Source organism: Triticum aestivum, chromosome 2B (assembly GCF_018294505.1).
Source record: "Triticum aestivum cultivar Chinese Spring chromosome 2B, IWGSC CS RefSeq v2.1, whole genome shotgun sequence".
Lineage (NCBI taxonomy): Eukaryota > Viridiplantae > Streptophyta > Magnoliopsida > Poales > Poaceae > Triticum > Triticum aestivum.
Window position 1 is genome coordinate 777,817,511 of NC_057798.1, and position 9,556 is coordinate 777,827,066.

Sequence of the window (9,556 nt, forward strand, 5' to 3'; positions counted from 1 at the left end):
AGGCGCGGGCGTGGACCCGGGCGCGAGCTGCCAGGCGCGGGCGCGAGAGCGCAGCAGGCGCGGCCTCGGACGGGGCATTGCAGAGCAGCGAGCGCCTCCACCGCGTCTTCCGCCAGGAGCTCGACGTGCTCATGTCCGTGCGGTCTTCCGCCAGGCCTTCGTCGACGCTCGCGCTCCTCCGCTGGCTGGAGGTCGTCGATGCCGCCGCGGTCAAGGTGCTCGATGAAATGCCGCTCCGTTTGTGGGAGTCCAATGCTGATCGTGGGGAGGCAACGTGTGGAAGTGGTTTGGCCCCCAAGGCCTAAGTTCTCGCCGGCAGCCCCCCAGGAGGCGAAAAAATGCCTCCTGGGGGGGGGGGCAAACGGCTGGAGATGCCCTAAGCCGGCCCTCCTGTCTCTGCCGTTGCGGCCGGCCACCACGGCACAGCGAGCCGCTTCCTCCGCCGTCCAGTGCTGAGTTGCCTTCTCGGCGCTTGCCCTGCCTCTGCCTGTCTTCACGGCTGCACGTTAACACAGCCGAGTCACCAGCTAGCCTCAACCGGCCGCCCGGCCAAGTGGCCACCCTTCCACCTCCGAGTCGTCATCGCACCATCTACGAGTCACCAGCTAGCCTCAACCGGCCGCCTGGCCAAGTGGCCACCCTTCCGCCTCCGAGTCGTCATCGCACCATCTACGAGTCACCACTAGGGATGGCACCCGCAGGGTATGGGTACGGGTGGAGCTACCCCATACCCTTACCCATCCATCCTGAACTTACCCATCACCCATACCCATGCCCGTTAAGGGTATAATTTTTTCCCATACCCGTCACCCGACAGGGTATATGGGTACCCGCGGATAAAAATACCCGCATTTACAACACATCAAATGACTAGAAAATAGTTGTAAAAAGCAATATATAATCATAAACTATTAATAGCAACAATGTTTAAACAACAATGTACAATAATGTATTGTAACAACAACACATTCTCATAAACAAAAATACTTTCCGATAAAGTGACACACAAAAATGTTAAAAACAACACATAATCATAAATAACAGCACATAGGCATACACTTTAAATTCACAAAATCATGATAAATTATAGAGATAATTTGACTACACATTAGAGTTTTTACCTAGTGTGATTAGGAGGGAAAATTAATACATTAAGATATTAACGGAAACCCACTTGTCAACATTTTAGATGGGTATATGGGTACGCGGGCATGGGTTATACGATCCCATACCCATACCCATTCTACCCGATGAGTATGATATTTTTCCATTTAAGTACCCATGGGTAAATTTTTATCCCATACCCTACCCTAATAGGGTTTTTACACACGGGGTACGCGGGTAATGGGTGCCCACTGCCATTCCTAGTCACCACGATCCTGAATCGCCGGCCTCGCCTCGCTTCGGCTGGAAGGCCGGCTTACCGCCATCTCGTCCTCATTTTTCATCGGTCGTACTGATAACTCGCCGGGGACCGGTTTGTGCTAGCTGCACCCCGCGCTCCTCACACCTCCGCAGCTAATTCGCCGGGGACCGGTTTGTGCCCACTGCGCCCTGCGCTCCTCACTTTTCCGCGGTCAAGCTCACCCCGCCGTGGCCAAACCGCCGGCGCCCCTCCGCCTCGGCCCAGCCACCTGCTGGCTTTGCCACGCCCACGGCCAATTCGCCACGCACCTGGGCCAGCAGACGCCTCCCGCGTCGCTCCGGCCATGGCAGCGGGCTGTTTTTGCCCGGCACCCCCAATTCGCCTCTTCTTGCTCTGCGCCCTCGCGCTGAACTGGCCACGGCCGCGCCTCCAACTCGCCGCTGCCGTAATCCGCCTCACTGCTGCTTCCTGCCGGGTCACCACGGACTCGCCCTACTACTGGTCGGTCGGTCTGCCACTGCAAGTCGCCTAGAGCCGCTGCGCTGGCCTCAACCCGCCGCTCTACGCCACCACGCGCTCGGCCGCCCTGCTCCATGTCCGCGGCCGCTTCACCTCTGCTCCGGGCCACGACCACGCCTCTTCAACCTGGTCTTGAACCGTCGTAGCCTCGCATTATGCTGCTGGTTTGTTTCGCCACCGTGGCCCATCTCTGCCAACCCGGCCTCGTTCCGCTTTAAGCTATGGACTAAACCGCCGCTCACCACCGGACTCCACCTCAAACCGCTGAGCGCCTCGCCAAATCGCCGCCGGGTCACCGCTGAGCGCCTCGCGAACTCGCGCCGGGTGTCCCGTACCGCCCTGAGCGATTCTGATTCGCCCAGCTCGCCCACTGCTATCCCTCGCACTGACGAACGCCTCCCGCTGCTCTCGTGTTGCGGCGTCGCTTGAGTGCTGAACCACCGCGGCCTCCGCCCGTGCGCCGGTCACTATGCCTTGCTCCGCATAAAGGTTGCCATCACCGCGCCCCCGCAGCAGTTGCGCCCTCGGCCGCCAAAATCAGCGCGGTATGCTTTAAATCACCTCCAAGATGAGCCTTTCACCTATTGACTCGACGCAACCTTCCGCCGCTCCAAGTCGCCATTGGTCTTCACCCGCGACCCAGCATTGCCTTCGGGCTGGCCTCAGCAGTGGCTGTTTCTACTTCTATCAGTTGCTTCCTCCGCCGCCGTAACCAGCGGCCCCACTGCTGTAACCTGCTTGCTGCTGTCCTGCTACTGAGTCGCGGCGTCACCGCGACCTTGAGACGCCAGTTCAAGTTGCCGCACAGACCGGCCTTACCTTTTTCCTCCATTGGTATAAAGCCAGCATAGCAAAGACTCCAGCAGGTACTCGTACAGCTGAGGGGTCAAAGCAAAAAATTATTTGTATACATAAGAGTCGAAGGGGATTAGCACATGTCTCGAGCAGAATACAAGTGATGGATCAAGCGCTCCTCATCACTATATAAATCACCTTTGGTACATCATCACGTGAGGAACAAGGGCAACCAGCTCGTATTTTGGGTGCAAAGCAATGAGTCACCATCTGATGTTTTGCCTGGGACTGCTGAACTGATCTTGACGGAGACTCTGAAGGACCAAACACCACTGCTAAGATAAGATGATCGTGATCCGCCACCGTCGCCAATCCATATAAAAAAACAGTCAAAGAGTCCAGCGGTACAACTTAGGCGCTGGACAAGACATCAGCAAATACTACGGCGAATCTTGGCATCCGGCGGACGTGACACATGGATCATCCATCGTCTACGATAAATCAGGTGCTATTTGCCCGGTCTATTTTTTAAGTTCTTTTGAGAACTATTTTACTCTATGTATTTTCTGTATGCAGGGACAATGACTCATTATACAAGTGGTGCCATGCTGTGCCTACGACATATGCGCCGGCGTCCGCGCCCGTTTGCTGTTGAACGGGTGTGCGCAAGCCGCCGTCCGTGCAGCTTGCTCTACATCAACTCACTGGGACCGCGCCTTCGATTGACTCGCCGTCTGTGCGGCTTACCGCACCTGCAATTGTCTTGCTCGTCCGCACCGGTTTATAAATGCCGCGGCTGGTTCTCCCGCCCGCGCCGGCTTATAACACCGTAACCGACTCGGCTATCTGTGCTGCCTCTGAAGCCACGGTCGTCTTTGAGGTCCGTCAATCGCGGCCTGGTCTACGCCAACATACCGGGCTGCACCTATCCGCATGAAGCTGTTTATTGAGTATGAGCAAGTCACAGTTTGGGTAGCCTGGTTTTCTTTCAAATTGGAGGCAAATTATCATTCAGCCGCCGTCTGCACTCGATGGATCAATGGACACTGGTGGAAAAAGGGCCTTTGGTCGCGGTTCGCAACTGCCATTAGTCGCGGTTGCGCAACCGCGACCGAACGGGCGCGACTAAAGGCCCCCCCCTTTAGTCGCGGTTGCTTAAGAACCGCGACTAAAGGCCCGTCCACGTGGGCGCCAGGTGGCCTTCGGGGCGGAGGACCTTTAGTCGCGGTTCTTGTGGCTAACCGCGACTAAAGGCCGCCACAGGTTTTTGAAAAAAAAATTGAATTTTTTTTTTCAAATTTCTGAATTATTTTAACCTCTAGTCTCTAATCACCACCCCTCATCACTTCTCAATTTATTCTTTTATCACCCCTCATCATTCCAAATCATCTAACTTCCCAACCGGTCACCCATCCCTCTCACTACTCCAGCCCAAGCACGCTTAACTTCCGGGTTCTATTCTCCCACGCTCCAAGTCTGCACTTGTTGTTTTCCTGACAATAATAAGATGTCAATCCTATTAACCTTCAGGAATTTTGCTTGAGCACGAAGTGACACATTTCACTGTTTGAGTTTGAAACTATTGTTTTAAAAAACAATAATTATTTAGTAACACTAATATTTCTTGAATAATTAGTTTGACCATTGTTTGACCACAGTTTGACCACAGTTGACCACAGTTTGACCAGATTTGACCAAAATTGAAATAATTAAAATAATTATTTAGTAACACTAATATTCTAGAATAATTAGTTTGACCATTGTTTGACCATAGTTTGCCCACTGTTTGAATATTTTTCAATTTTTTCCACTCTAGATCTTACAAGCCCCGTAACTTTTTTTCTATTAGGTTTTTGAGGATTTTGAAAATGTTTAACGGGGTTCCCCTGGTTAAATTTGGATGTAACTTTTCGAGTAGATGATTTTTCATATAAAAAACTTTTTCATCCGAGTTAGTATGCAAAAGTTATGCCCATTTTTACAAATTTCAGAGAGATTTTGCAAATAAAGTCAAAATTCACATTTGCAAATTTTCCCAACAACTAGACCACATATCACATGAGAAACTTATTTTCTTTTATTTTTTTGACATTTCCATTATTTTCTTTTATTTTTTTTAAAACTGAAAAGGCGATCCCGGGGGGGGGTTAGAGTTTGAAAATGGGACCTTTAGTACCGGTTCGTGGCACGAACCGGGACTAAAGGTCTCAACCCCATTAGTTCCGGTTCGTGCCACAAACCGGGACTAAAAGGGAGGAGCTTTAGTCGCGGTTGGCCTAGCCAACCGCGACGAAAGGCCTTTGGGCACCTTTAGTCGCGGTTGGCCTGGCCAACCGCGACTAAAGCCCGCGAGCGCCCTGGGCCCAGGCATTTGGTCGCGGTTCATCTGCCGAACCGCGACTAAAGACTTCATTAGTCGCGGTTCCTACAGTTTCGCGACTAATGGGGCTGGACGGAAGCCTCCTTTTCTATCAGTGGGACATGCGCACAGATCGCTGCCACTACAGTTTGGTTAATTTCAAACAGCCAGTTCAAAGGAACCATTGGCCGAGTTGCTGACACGGCTCATACGGGATCATTTATAACCTGCCGCAGTCACCTCAACCTTCTGTGGATTTACATCGCGTTATCAAACCAATGATATATACCTTCTGCTATGGTCAAGTACGGAGAATCTCAAGACAACTCCTTGAGTCATCTTAAGACTCGGGGGCTACGATGATATGACTCAACAAGTCTTGCCAGTTTCAGCAAATTCAAGTGCCCCAGGATGTTGAAGGGAAAGATAACCCAGTCCCGGAGGCTACTGTTATATTGATAAAAATTTAAAAACCGTCAGAGAATTTCCGGCTCAAAAAGTACATGATAAAATCCCGGCTCAATGAAGTTCTGGGTCATCAGAAAGGATTCCGGTTTACAATCCGGTTCAAGGGGAAATCTATCTCCCACAAATCTCTGAAGCTGTCAATATCCGGTTCAAAATCCCGGTTCAAGAAGAATTTATTTTCTTGCAAAAAGTTAAAGGTTGCCAAAGAGGACCTGCTGCCCTGACGCGCGGTTCAAACATGGGTATCCCGCCTTATTGGCTTATCATATTATTGATTGCATTGGGGCTTCAACTGACAAAGCGGAGTTCTGTCCATTAATCCGGCTATCACGCCACAACAAAGCTTGGGAGCTTCACACCCAAGGGGCAAAGAGAGTCTTGTTGCTACGCACAGCTCAAACATAGGCACCCAGTGAGCACAGCTCATCACGTTACATGGGGGCTCCTTGTGTCAAATACCAAGGAGTTTGAATGGACCCTTGTAGCTGGGTATCGACCCACGGCTTGGAAGCCTGGTATATTTACCTAAAACCCCGGGTTAACCTGCCTTCATCAAGTAAGACACTCCTATCCAGGTCATCCTGGCATGACCCTTCGAACGTTTGACAGTTACTCTCATTGAGACCCTGCACTTGTCAAAGTTAAAACGGTGATTGGTTAGTTGGAGGTCCATCTTAAAAGGCTTTGTTAAATGGTTCAACTCAGCGGCCTGGCAACCCACAAAAAGCCTCGAATTTGGGCCTGACAGCCCTCAAAAAGCCTCGACTACACGGTTTTATTTGCCTTTGTCATGATTTTTCTCTTTTGATAAATTTTATGTTGAACAGGTGTCTATTGACCCGGCATGACTATCAGTCATCAAATTAACTCGGTGTTCATTAACCCGGCTTGACTTTCAACTACAAATTGTCAGTACATAATCACTTATAATCCGGTGTTTATTGACCCGGCCTGGCTTTGAACTATAAGTCGCCAGCATATATTTGGATTGCGCCATTGAAATTATGCGCTTATAAATCATTGGGTATATTATTTAAATAGCCAACATGGCTGAATTTTTATTATGGTTATCAATAACCAATATTATGATTGAGGTTTTCAAAGTCGCTTTTAGCACAATGGTTATTATTTATCAATGGATATGATTTATTCTACAATGAAGGAAGTAGTCCCGAGTTGCTGCAGGCTTACAACCCGGCACTTGGGGACTACATTATTTAAGTTGAGATTACATCAAATACACAAGTCTCATGTCGCTGCAAGTATGCACCATGACACTTGGGGGCTAATGCAAAGTCATTGTTTGCTCACCTTATTGAAGACCCGACTCCTCACATCGTAATGAGCCGGCCCTTGGGGGCTACCAATTGCTTCTGTCAACAATTCAAGATACAAAGTTTTTTATCCATTACATTGTCCACTGCTCAGTTGGTAAAGCACAAGGCTCTTAACCTTGTGGACGTGAATTCAAGCCCCATGATGGGGGTTACATCATATGATGTTATTTTCATTGAAGTATATATCAAAGTCCCAGCTCAATATTATCTTACTGAGCCGGCCATTGGGGGCTACACCGTTGCTGTTCAAAGATTACATGATTATATTTACAAAGTCCCTGCTCATTATTGCATAATGACCTGGCCCTTGGGGGCTACACTGGTTGAAGTTTTTATGAGCATCAGGAAATTACAAGTCCCAGGTTGCTACAAGCATGACAACCCGGCACTTGGGGGCTACATATGTGGAATACTCAATTCTGACTAGTGATTGAGATGAACAAACTGGATTTCTTCAAGATTGTGATATTTATATTGAAGCAAGTCTTAAGCTGTTGCTATGCTACCTTCTTAAGACTTGAGGGCTACAAGTGATAGTCATATAAGAGGTATATCTTTAAGCTGGATGTTAACTACAAGTATGACCCGGTGCTATCAATATTTATAAACCGGCAAGTTCTACATTCTTAAACTGGCTGAAGATCAGATGACGATTTTAAGGACCGCTATTTGTTAAGTCATTGGGAGCTGAGTTAAAGAAGTTATTCTTCACAATATTTCTTTGTGACAAACCAATGTCAGCAAATTGATTATGAAGCTGGCCTATTAAACCGGATTTTCTATAAGAAGGAGGTGACAAGGACTTAAGGATGATCAGGATCAGTTTAACATGGATAAATCCAAATTAAACTGGGGGCTAATGTCGTGGATATACCCCGCGGTATGACCCGGCCGGAGTCGTAAACCGGCCGGGACTTGGTAAACCGGCGGATGGTAAACCGGCAGACAGTTAAGACAGATGGCTAAGTCAGACGATAAACCGGCGGATTTAAACCGGCAGATGCCTAAGATAGACGGTAAACTGGCAAGTGTTAAACCGGCAGAGTTAAGACAGATGGTAGCACCGGCAGACATTGTTAAACTGGAAGACATTGTTAAACCGGTAGACATTATTAAACCGGCAGACTTGTTAAACCGGCAGACAATGTTAAACCGGTAGGCAATGTTAAACCGACAGACGTTAAGAAGCCCAGGAAAGGAAGTCAAAATAGTTTAAGTCTTAGTCTGAGATGGACTCTACATGTAACCCGCCCCTTTAACTTATATAAGGAGGGGCAGGGCTCCCCAAAGAGGACAAGCAAGAAACAATCTTTAGGGCTAGACACAACTAGAGGAGAGCCGGTTTACGGCGACTCCCTCGTGATGATAATGAGATCTAGCCTCAAACAACATGTAGGGTTTTTACCGGATGATGTTTCCTGGGGCCCAAAGCTGTCTAAATCTTTGTCTTGTGTTGCGTCTCTCGATTCCACTCAACTCCTCTCAAGCTACCACATAGATGCGCGGCCTCACGACTAAGTCCTCACCCTAGGACATCTGACGTGTTAATTCCACGACAGTGATCGTGGGGGAGATGCTGCCATGAAGGCTCCTGTTGGAGAGCTCCAAACCAACAACCCTCCCAAGATCACAAGAGATGTCGGTCCAGGAACAGCATGCGACATCATTGGGACCCCACCCAACAAGTCTGCTGCTCTTCCTATCCAAGCCATTGGAAAAAGCAAGAAGCGCCTCCAGGTCAGCGGCGTTGCATGTCTGGTTCAGGGAGTGAATCACATGTAGCTGGAGCAGAGAGTAGATAAATAAGAAGTGGAACAAGCAGTGGTAGCCTCCCATCTTTGGTGAGAAGCGGAGGCAGAATTAGAATATGTTTCTGAAGGGCAGGAACAATATGGAAGGACTTAGGAAAGAACTCTAAGCTAAACTCACATCCTTTTTGCAAAGATGCATGAAATCAAGCATCAAGATCAAGCGAAGCTGATAAATAGCAACCGCAAGAGGACTCCAAAAGAAGGGAAACAGTTCAAGGTTGACAGGAAACTTTTTGGTTGTTGTTCTTTAAGTCAACAAGAATGGAAGTGTGTTCTTTACTAAGACAGCTCCAGTGACTTGGTAAAACTAGATTATTTCAATATAAGAGGTCCCATCCTAGTACTTTCCCCGAGTTTCCCTAACAATTGACTCAGTGTCCCAGTGTATAGACTTATGGCACTCTAGGAGGGGTTGACTATTTCTACTACTTTAGGTACCGTAAGACTGACTCGATTATTTGGGCAGCAATAAACTGAATAGTGCAAGTTACAAATCAGCATTGACTAACTACGTTCATAGTGAAACTAATGTTGAAAACCATTTAGAGAATAATAGCCATGTAAATAGGTATATCCTGCTACTTCAATGCGGATCATATCAAATACATCAATGAGGGTCTGTGCAAATTCTAATTGGCAACAAGATTCCTTGAGGCTTACTTACACCTTCCTATTTTTAAGCAATCCATCAGTTAGCGATTAGGCCGTGAGTCATAGCTAAATAGTGATTCCTTGGTGCAGCATGAGCACAACCAAACTATGCATATTGAATTAAGAGAGCAAAGTTGCATAGATACGGTAACCCAATTACCAATTAGAAGAATTCACTAACTAAAACTTCAGAATTATAGTTGCCCTGGTGAGGACATGTAAAATCATACTCCCTCCGTCCCAAAATAAG

The 9,556-nt window shown here is 48.2% G+C and overlaps 1 pseudogene; it reads right to left on the reverse strand.

The window, feature by feature from the left end:
* LOC123042679 (phytosulfokine receptor 1-like) overlaps window positions 1–8,896 on the reverse strand; it is a 41,891-nt pseudogene extending 32,995 nt beyond the window's left edge.
* Between the last annotated feature and the right edge of the window lie 660 nt (window positions 8,897–9,556).